At 36.2% G+C, this 10,400-nt stretch overlaps 1 pseudogene across 1 annotated transcript; it reads left to right on the forward strand.

The window, feature by feature from the left end:
* The first annotated feature begins 5,873 nt into the window (after window positions 1–5,873).
* LOC143603366 (zinc transporter 2-like) lies at window positions 5,874–8,006 on the forward strand (annotated as a pseudogene). Its single transcript, XR_013148045.1, has 2 exons — window positions 5,874–6,743; window positions 7,616–8,006. The product of XR_013148045.1 is annotated as a zinc transporter 2-like (transcript).
* Window positions 8,007–10,400: the final 2,394 nt, after the last annotated feature.

The raw sequence follows: 10,400 nt of genomic DNA on the forward strand, positions 1-10,400 counted from the left end.
ACATTGTATTAGTCCATGCGATAAAATAGGCCAAACATAATAGATTTAGGGTCGTAGAACCGGGTTTTAGTACCATACCCCTACAATTTTTTTTTTAAAATGCACGCATCAGGAGCGTAAAGTGCGTGATGCGCATAGGGTAGTGTACTATGTAATGTATCATGCTTGATCGGGTATGATTCGCTCATTTTTTAGTTGAACTGAGTTTCTGCATAGGTTATTGGATTTGAACAACTAAAAGCCCATGGCTGATTACAGTTAACATGGCAACCATTTGTCACCGGTTATGGATTTTTTAAGCTCTTTTGGCTGATTCCGCCCCATTGAAAAGAAAAAACATAAGCTCGCTAAAGGTCTAAATTTATTACTCAAAATAAATAAATGAGTTTATCTGTGTTTCGCTTGTATTGTATTTTTTTAGTCCTTTTTTTTTAAATTACATTGGTAATCTTTATTGCTTATAAATACATACCCAAATGGCTTGGGTCTTGATGATGTAACTAAGGGCGATGTGCAGGTTAATATTGTTCATATTCAGATAATGATTCATTATAAACTTGTTTTGTTAAATTTGCATTTGTGTGCTTTTGGTTTCAGGTAATGCTCTATTATTTAAAGAATTTGGATGTCTTTGTGCACTTGAGTAGTATTTCTACAGCTGGAGACGATCAATATAAACTATGTAGACAGATCGATCTGAGAACATCAACATGTAAGCCATTTAATGTACACACACATTCTATTCCCTAAATAAACGCTTCAGGCTTTTAATTTCTTGGCATGGTATCTTTTATTATGAACTTCATACTGAAAAATCAACCAGCCACCACATAAAGAAACTACCAGGTGGTCACTCAAGCCATTACTATTCTTGTTGGGTTTAGATCTCAAGGAAAGAATTCGGCATACCAACAATTGCGTACTCACCTGATGGCAGGGGTTAAAGTAGGGGTCACTTCGATTGAAGCGGATGGAAGGGTAGGCTGGGCGAACACAAACAGAGCATGTTCGTGTTCGCTCGTCTAACTTTAATGTATCAAATAATTAATTAAATGAATGGGGTTTTCATGTTAATGTTTGTTCGTTATAGTATAATCGAATACTTCACAGAGCTAAAACTAGCTAAAAGTATTGTGAAGAACAGTGTGTTGGGTCTCAAAAAACATTAAAACTACCAAGTTGTAACGGGCCCAAAATTTTTAAATGAATATATTTACGAATGTAAATGAACAAACGTAAACTAACGAACGTAAATGAACGAGCATAAAACGAATTCAAATGAACATACCTAAATGAATAAATAAATGAACAGGACATGTGTTTATTTCTTTGTTTAACTAAATGAACAACAATTATTGCTCATGTTCGTTCATGCCCCCAATGACATTTGTTTTCATCAGTGAAAAATTGGATTCTTGTTATATAATAATCTATCTATGCATCTGTTTGTATATTAGCCCTTTCTTACTCTCTTTCATAATTTTCCCAACCTGCCCCTCTAATTTTGACATCTTGTTCTTTTCAGATATTAAGTTAATAAAGCACCGAGAAAGATTTGAAATTGAAATCTTAAGTAGGAAGCTATTATAGACCAACAAGTAGTTTTCTGCATGACATTTTTGCACTTTGTAATGTCAGGGTTACTTGATAATGTACCATAACATCTTTCACATAAACCACGTTATAGTCTTTCTTGCTCAGATATGCTCTATTTCTGGTTATAATCAAGTTATTATTATTATTTTTTGTGTAGTCATCTCTGAATGCTTCACCTTCAAATCTTAACCGGTGACCACTTTCTGCATCTTTCTCCTATTTACATGGCTGTTTGGATATGGAACCATTTTCTGGGCCTCCTATTTTTCTAGATTTTTTTTGTCTTGTTCATCAGGTTACTTTTTTTCCCCTTATCTATTTTTTTGTCATAGATTGTTTACCTATTTGAGGGTTTTATGTTTCAGATTTGGTTTTTGATTCCATGCTAAAAAAATCCCCCTCAAACCAGCAAACCGCCAAAACTATCCATTTTGGCTGTTCCAGGAAACCCAGACAATCCAGCGGTTCATTTTTGTTTCTGTAAAAAACGTAGTTACCGGTTTAGCTCTAAATTTTATCAAACCGCCCAGACGACCCGAACGAACTGCGAACAACCTATGATTTGCCTTACGGTTCAGCTAAAAATTTTATCAAACCGGCCGGACGACCCGAACGAACCGTGAACAACCTATGATCTGCCTAAGCCTGGAAAAACGGGTCGGGCAGGTCAAGTAATGGGTAAAAACAGGTTTGGGTCAAATGGGTTGTTTTAAAAGCCTGGAAAAACGGGTCGCCCGGTTCAAGTAATGGGTGAAACAGGTTCGGGCCAAATGGGTTGTTCTAAAAAGTATCAATTTGGTTAACGGTAAAATGGGCTTTCGCCAAAATGGGATGAGGTTGAAACGAGTTGTTATAGATACAAAACTTATATATATATCAGCCACCATATGTTTTTTTTCCGTGTTCGTTTAATATTATTGATGTGATATAATCTTTGTTATGTTTGTTTATAGACTGCCCAACAGATCACAATTTTCCGGTATTCAAACTGGATATCAAAGAAATATTCTTGTTAAAGGGCGGTCAAAACGAAGCTTGTGGTTCGCAACGCACACTTGCCTTTGAGTTTATGATACTCGGAAGTCCTTAGCTAAGTAGGTTTTTAGTCTTTGGCTGATAACATTTATATATTTTCTTAATGTGCTGTTCATTTTTTAATGTCGAAACGTATGCACACTCTCACCGAAACCGACATGCTTGGTTATGTGAAAGGGTATCACAAAAAACTAAATGAACAAGAGTTTCTTGTTCGTGTTTGTTAAGATGAATTAAATTATTCTCTTTTTGGCTAATATTATTGTCTAAAATTTCATTTCTTGGTATCGTAAACTATACGGAATCCAAATTTCACTATCGCAAATGTCGGTAACAGAACGAGCCGCTACTAACTGAATCACAATTGTGTCCCCGCCGCAACGCGCGGGCACTCTTACTGGTATATATATATATATATATCAAAAATTAGCAAACGTATAATTATGTGTGATTGATCAAATATACTTGTTATGTGCTTATTTGTTTATATGCGCATTCGTATTCAGAGAGGCTTTGAAGAAATCGTAAAGTATCAAAGGGTCAAGATGGAAGCTAGCTGCCAGTTGTTGCTTTAAGTTGACGTAGGCTGTCGCGGTCTACTAAAACAATCAATTTTAAATACTTAATTGCCTATAACTAGTACGGGTAAGTAAGGTCGTCTTCACAGGAACTCAAGGAAAGTGCTAATTTAATATTACTAAGTAATTATTTAACTAAAGGCAGACAGACGATGTCAAGCAGTTTTTGAAAAGATTGATTAAAATTAAAACGATTACTTAAAAAGATTTGTAAACAATATTAATGAAAGGTATTCATCCTCGGTTCGGGTAATGTGTTTTTCAACTTAATCACAGATTCAACTGATTTGATTGCGCAGTAATTACTAGACCTATTAGTTTGATTATGATGACAAACGATAGTTTAACTGGATTGTAGAAATAACTGAACTTAGTCTACCAAATTACCAATTTATGTTATAAAAACCAATTAAATTGCAATAACCGATGATTACTAGTTCAATGACACAAGAGCCTAATCCTAAGTGTTGATTAACACAACCAAACAAGTGATGCGACAATTAATAATCAATAACACAAATTGTTTAAACAATCAAAGCAATAATCAAGCAAGATCAAATCATAAACTCAACCAAACTCTTAATCCTTAAGCATAATGAATCTGATCATAAGTTAAAGTACATAAACCCTAGCCTAGAATGAACACGGGAACTTAGCCGAGCATCGACATATCGCTTAAAATACTTATCTTGATGAACATACGGTTAATGATGGAACCGGCAGCTTTGAGATGGTGGAAATCGTCCTTGGGAACTTCTTCTGCCTCTGGAAATCGTGATATCACGAATGATGGGGTTAATGGGTTTATATAGTGATTACCTTAGATTTTTTCGGTTTTAAGGCGGTTCGCGTCGTGCGAAGCCTTCATGGGCCTCATCTTCGCGTTGCGCGAAAGATAAAATAGTCGAGCAGATTTTCCTCAACTTCGCGTTGCGCGAAGTTACTTCTCCAATCCTTCGCGTCGCCTGAAGGACAAAAATTACAGCAAAAATCTTTTTCTTTTCTTTAACTGCCTCGTGATACGTGCACTCCCATTCCCGCACTTCAAAGTCTTCATTTCAAGCTCGTAAATAATTCCACTAAGCTCGTTAACTTTCAAAAACACATAACAATGCTTGAAGTACCAATGTTCACTCGTTTATTTATCTAAAACTGACTAATTAATATATAAAAATAACTAACCTTTACCCAACCATCATAAGTCCATCATAACCCTTAGTAGTAACTGTAAAATCAATCACATCGATGATTATTAAGCTGTTAGCTGCCCATCACTATGAATATAATACACGATAGGTCAACACCTGAAGCTCCTAGCTTCTGCTTCTAACCCTAACCTTCAATCGTGGAAGTTTTGGGCTACAAGCTCCTAGCTTCTAGACCATACTTTAGAAACATTTCCAGCTTATAGACTTCAGTAAACAAGCCTAAAACAGCAAAATGGGTATGTGCATTGGTCTATGAAGAGGCACGCTGGTGAGCCCAAAAGCATTAAACACCCAGGGGGATTGAAGAAAAGAGTTAAGTCAAAAGCATTTATCATGCAACTCAAAATACTTCTGACCGGGGGGGGGGGGGGGCTGATGATGTGGGTACCCATATCCACTCACAAGCTAAAGAAGCCTAACAACTAAGAAGCCACAAGCTCCAGCTGCTAAGCTAGGAGATTTAAAGCTTCATTACCATAGCTAGGCTGGAAATGGAAGCTCCTCGCTACAGTAAACCTTAGACTTTCACATCTGATGTGACATAAAGCTAAAGTCTGACACCTCTAATGTGACATAAAGCTGAAGCCTGAGGAAAAGCAACTATGTCTGCTTGCAGGCTCAACGTAGACTACAAGTTACATCAAAGAGGGATGGCTTGTCTGAGTTAGCTAAAAGGAGGAGTTGACCCATTCATCTTATAGAAGCTTAAGCTTCCCCAGGGAAGCTCCAACGGTGCCTATAAAAGGAGACCCTCACATATTGTGTGATCATCTCATTCTCTCTACCCTTTCTTCATTACAACTCTCCCACTCTCTCACTATATTCTCCTATTCTAGAATAATACTCTCCAGAATATTATCTCTAAAATACTAACAACTAAGAGATCTCCGTCACCAAAGAGTAATTATTGTTAATTGAGTTGTTAGTCCCCTGAGCTGCTAAGTCCACGAGCTGTTGAGGCATAACACTATTAGCTCACTTCAACCCTGACGACCAGTCATCGGTTAAGCAGCTTGAGATCGCCTCAGCTGCTCTCTAACCGTCGAGTCTCAACCACTATATCCTCTTCCATTTTGTATCTCTAGTATACATATCTATATTTACTATTTATATACTTTCATAGGATAAATACTAATGTTGAGTGTCGGAGGGTGGTCGAGAGACCCCGGTCTCCGGTCCCCTACTCCCCTTCTAACGAATTCTTTGGTGTTATAGGTCCAAACTGGAAGGTGACTTTGGAAGCGTCCATATCATCAACCTACCATACCTTCATTTTCTCTATACCCGTTGTAACAACTGTGAAAAAATATGTATGGGAAAGCTACGTTAGGTTTAGCATTAATTGTTAGTTTCACTAAAATATCTTGTACATGCTTAAATGATTAAATAAAATAATAACATATATTAATCCCGATTCTTCGTCATTCCACACATCATCGTATTATCTTCACCGTGTGAGGAGTTTTAGTGCATCACGATCGAGTAACAGATATATATTTTAAGACATACACTCAAATAATTATTTCTAAATCTGTCGTTTCAGAATTTTATCTATAATTTGACATTGTAAATGACAACTGTTGGTGCAGTACAACCAATGCAAAGTCAACACTGTACTACACACCACATCCAAAAATCAGTACTACATACATATATATTAGTATTAGATTAAAAACGACCAAAGACTTAACTGTAACCTAACTGTTCTGCTCCTCCATGGCTTTCTCCTTCAAGGTTCTGAGGTCAAACTCAGCTCTTCTGTTAGTCTCCTTTGTGTTCTTACACCTATCTTTAACCTCCGGTCCTGGCGGTGCAGACCATGATGATGAAGATGAAACCCCCCATGAAAACTTGCATGCTAAAGGGTTGGTTTTGGTGAAAGTTTATTGCTTGATCATCATGTTTTTCAGCACTTTTGCTGGTGGTGTCTCCCCTTATTTCTATAGATGGAATGAAAGCTTTTTATTATTGGGTACTCAATTTGCCGGAGGAGTGTTTTTAGGGACTTCTCTCATGCATTTCTTGAGTGATTCTAATGAAACATTTGTTGAACTCACTACAAAAACATACCCTTTTGCTTTCATGTTGGCATCCTCAGGGTACCTTCTTACTATGCTTGGTGATTGTGTTATATTGTATGTTACTGGAAGGGGCGGTGATGGGGATAATAAGGTGGCCGGTGAGGTGGAGGACGGGAGATTGACCGTTGGTGATGGGACGCACCACCCGGTTCTTGTTAGGACGTCGTCGTTAAGCGATACGATACTGCTTATCTTGGCCTTGTGTTTCCATTCAGTTTTTGAGGGTATTGCCGTTGGTGTATCATGTAAGTTTCTACTCTTTCTGTGATCGTTAGTTGTTACAATCTCTAATGACACATGATATATCTCAAGCTCATAATAATGTTTCAATAGTTCAACAGACGCTTATTATTCATTATGGAACCTATTTTGCATATTATGAAGACATTATATGTTCTTAATTTAATCTCCAATTAAGGATTTATTTTTAGGTTTATGCATACAGTTAGGAAAGTGGTTTTATTTTTCATATATGGAGTTTACAGGTAGATATTTTAGGGAAGGAAATGAGTTTAAAATTATTGGAGTTCTCGTATTCTTATTTGTAACTGATGTGTCCACAACACGTTGATGATATTTAAGAAGTGACATTTCTTATGATCCCAATCCCCCCCCTCTCTCTCTTTTGGTAACATGTCGACAAAACTATCTCCACTTTTGTCATCTTAACTATTGAGTTTTCCTTTTTATTTTTTGTTGAGTAGCTAAATTTACGAGGCCAAACTACTCAATGATTGATGCATTATTTTCCTTTTCTTTTCTTTTCTTTCTTTCTTTTTTTTTGGATTCACAACCAGGATACAGTTTCCTAACAGAAGCATACATTCTAAATATTCTTGATTTCTGAATTATGGAGCTAAGATTTCAAGTGATATATAGAAATATTTCAATCTGAAAATGATCACACAACATAAGATACGGTTCGGGCTTTCATAAAATTATTGATAGTACTATGAGTTACAGAAAGGCCCCCCATCCCATAATAGGAAAATCAAACAAGAAAAATATGGACTATATAAAGGTCTATTTTATAAACCGTAGTCCGATTTGGAGTTCGACTTGCACATAAAATCTTAAACATTAACAATTACCTTTGATTTCGGCATTGCTTGATCAGCAACAAAAGCGGATGCATGGAGAAACCTGTGGACAATTTCTTTGCACAAGATATTCGCAGCTGTTGCAATGGGAATCGCTCTCCTAAGATTGATACCTAAGAGGCCATTCTTGCTAACTGTTGCCTATTCTTTCGCCTTTGGGATTTCCAGCCCGATCGGGGTTGGAATAGGGATTGCCATTGATGCCACAACAGAAGGGGAAACAGCGACTGGATCTATGCAATCTCTATGGGCATTGCTTGTGGAGTTTTTGTGTATGTAGCTATTCACCATCTCATATCTAAAGGGTTTAAACCACAACAAGACTCTTACTTTGACACACCATTCTTCAAGTTTCTTGCTGTGCTTCTTGGGGTTGGAGTCATTGCAGTTGTGATGATTTGGGATTAACTTGATCGTGAAAAGGTTTGTGACTATCTTTATATGATTATGTAATTTGAAAATGCATTTCTTTTTGTTTTATTGGGATGGTTCTTCAAAATGTTTCATTCACCTGTGATTTGTGATTGTAATTATGAATCTGGCCTTTAAAACCAACGTTGTCATGTTTTCGAAAAGTAATCTCGAATATATAGTTCCCTAAGTAGTATGTCACGAGTGAGCGCTCACACAATTTTATAATACATATATTTAAATATACTAGATAAATTAAGATAGAATTGAAGTCCTTGGCAGAGAACTATTTCTAAATTATTTGGAAAGATATGCATATAAAGTGGATTATTTCTACTAAACTAATCAAATTCAATCTCGTCTTTACTCTTTAGAGGGTAGATGTCACATCTGTTTTTATGTTTCTCATGTTGTAAGAATTAGTTCTTCAATGTATCTAGGATCATAGGAGAACATGTTGTACAACAGTTCTTTTAATACATATACCTTTCTATTCTTAGAACTAGTACAGTGGCGAAGCTTGGAATAAGACATCGGGGGGGGGGGGGGGGTGGAGACTCAAAGTGTATACAAAAATTCACAAACGATGGGGGGCCGGACTCAAATTTTCGGCCGAAAACGCCTAAATTTACACTATGCATAAAAAATTTCGGGCGCAAACGGGTAAATTTATACTACTACGCGAAAAAACCGGGGGGGGGGACCTCGGGCCCTAACTAAGCTTCGCCAGTGCTTCTAAAATACATTTATAAAATGCATAATTGCACAAATTCTGTAACCAGAAGTTAGAAAAGTGAGTTCTTTTAGGTGTGTTATTTCCGTAGTAAAATCGATGATTAAAAATGTTATAACTATAAACTATATATTGTTGTTCTTAAATATTTGTTACCATTGTTAAAAAATTAAGTTTAGAATCCGTTATATGGGAACACGAAATGAAATGGTGTGAGCCAATGGCTTACTATTGTTGGAAATCATGCTCAAGAATACGAACACGGAATTTGATATTAACCAAGATCGACTATTTTTTTTTATTATAATTATTGACACACGAATTACATACCCCTAACCATCTACTTATATTAAATAAAAGCTCCAAAACTTGCTATTTATTTGGAAATCCTTGGATGAATTTTGAGAAGAAAATAATGTAAAATAATGTTTTGTAATATCAAGGGTTTTAAATCTATTTTTATGAACAATCACTAGCTTGGTTTAGCGGCAAATATTTATGTCTTACAACCAAATAATTGCAGACTTACGTGTTATAGTCTCACTTGAGACATGAGGTGAAAGATGACAAAAAAAATTAGTTCAAACAAAAAAATTAGTTGTTTAAGGAAATATTTTTATTCCACTACATGAAGTTTGAAATAAAATCAAAACATATATAAAATGTTGGTTACACGTCTAGACTCCCAAAACCGTTCACTTATCCTACATTGCCATCCATACACCGAGGTCTAAGCTGACCCATCGTAGGCGCCTATGTTGACCCGGCGTAGACTACGTCAAGCATGATTTGAGTTTAACTAAGATTTATATTGTTTAAAGTAAAACAAATTTTTGTAACCTTATTTAAAGCACTTAATTATACAGTAAAGTCGTTTCTGATATTAGGGTGTTACAAAGGTGATCTGTTACAATTGATCAACTACAATTTGGTGCATCAGTGGTAAGCATAGTCCGTTGTAACTAATTAACAGTGGTAATTGATCATGATTAGTAACTGACCTATCATTGTTTTTCCTACTGATTTAATTGAATAGCCGTTGATAGTTTATATTGTCAACTGACATAGTTTTTCATGATAGTCATATTAAGGGTGGCAAAACAAACCCAAATGGGTTGTTTGTGTAAGGCCCCGAGCCCGACAGCCTTACATTCAGTTGGATTTACTCATAAACTCAGTTTGTTACAGCGGAAGTATAATCAATTTGCAGCGGAACTAAAACTTTTTATATAACAACTTTCTTCTCTATCTAATCTTCGATATGGATTGCCTCGTACGCGCCTCAAGCTTGCCACTTCATCAATAATACCTGCATGCATACTAAAAGTCAGCTATACGCTGAGTGAGTTCTAACGTTTCTTTACTTTCCATAACATACGATTTATAAATATATCAAATCTTTCATACATTTATACATAGCATAACATTTAAATTTACTTTCTCTACGCCTGCCTGCAAATCATTTCCTAACTATATACATATACGCTTGATCATAACCGAGCCTCCTACTCTTACTCATAATCGAGCCTCCTATCCTTGCTCATAACCGAGCCTCCTATCCTTGCTCATGACCGAGTCTCCTATTCTTGCTCATAACCGAGCCATCTTTCCTTGCTCATAACTGAGCCTCCTATTCTTGCTCATAACCGAGCCATCTT

This window comes from Bidens hawaiensis, unplaced genomic scaffold, assembly GCF_021521415.1.
Source record: "Bidens hawaiensis isolate Kalapana, Puna unplaced genomic scaffold, B.hawaiensis_p1.1 tig00061428_1, whole genome shotgun sequence".
Taxonomy (NCBI): domain Eukaryota; kingdom Viridiplantae; phylum Streptophyta; class Magnoliopsida; order Asterales; family Asteraceae; genus Bidens; species Bidens hawaiensis.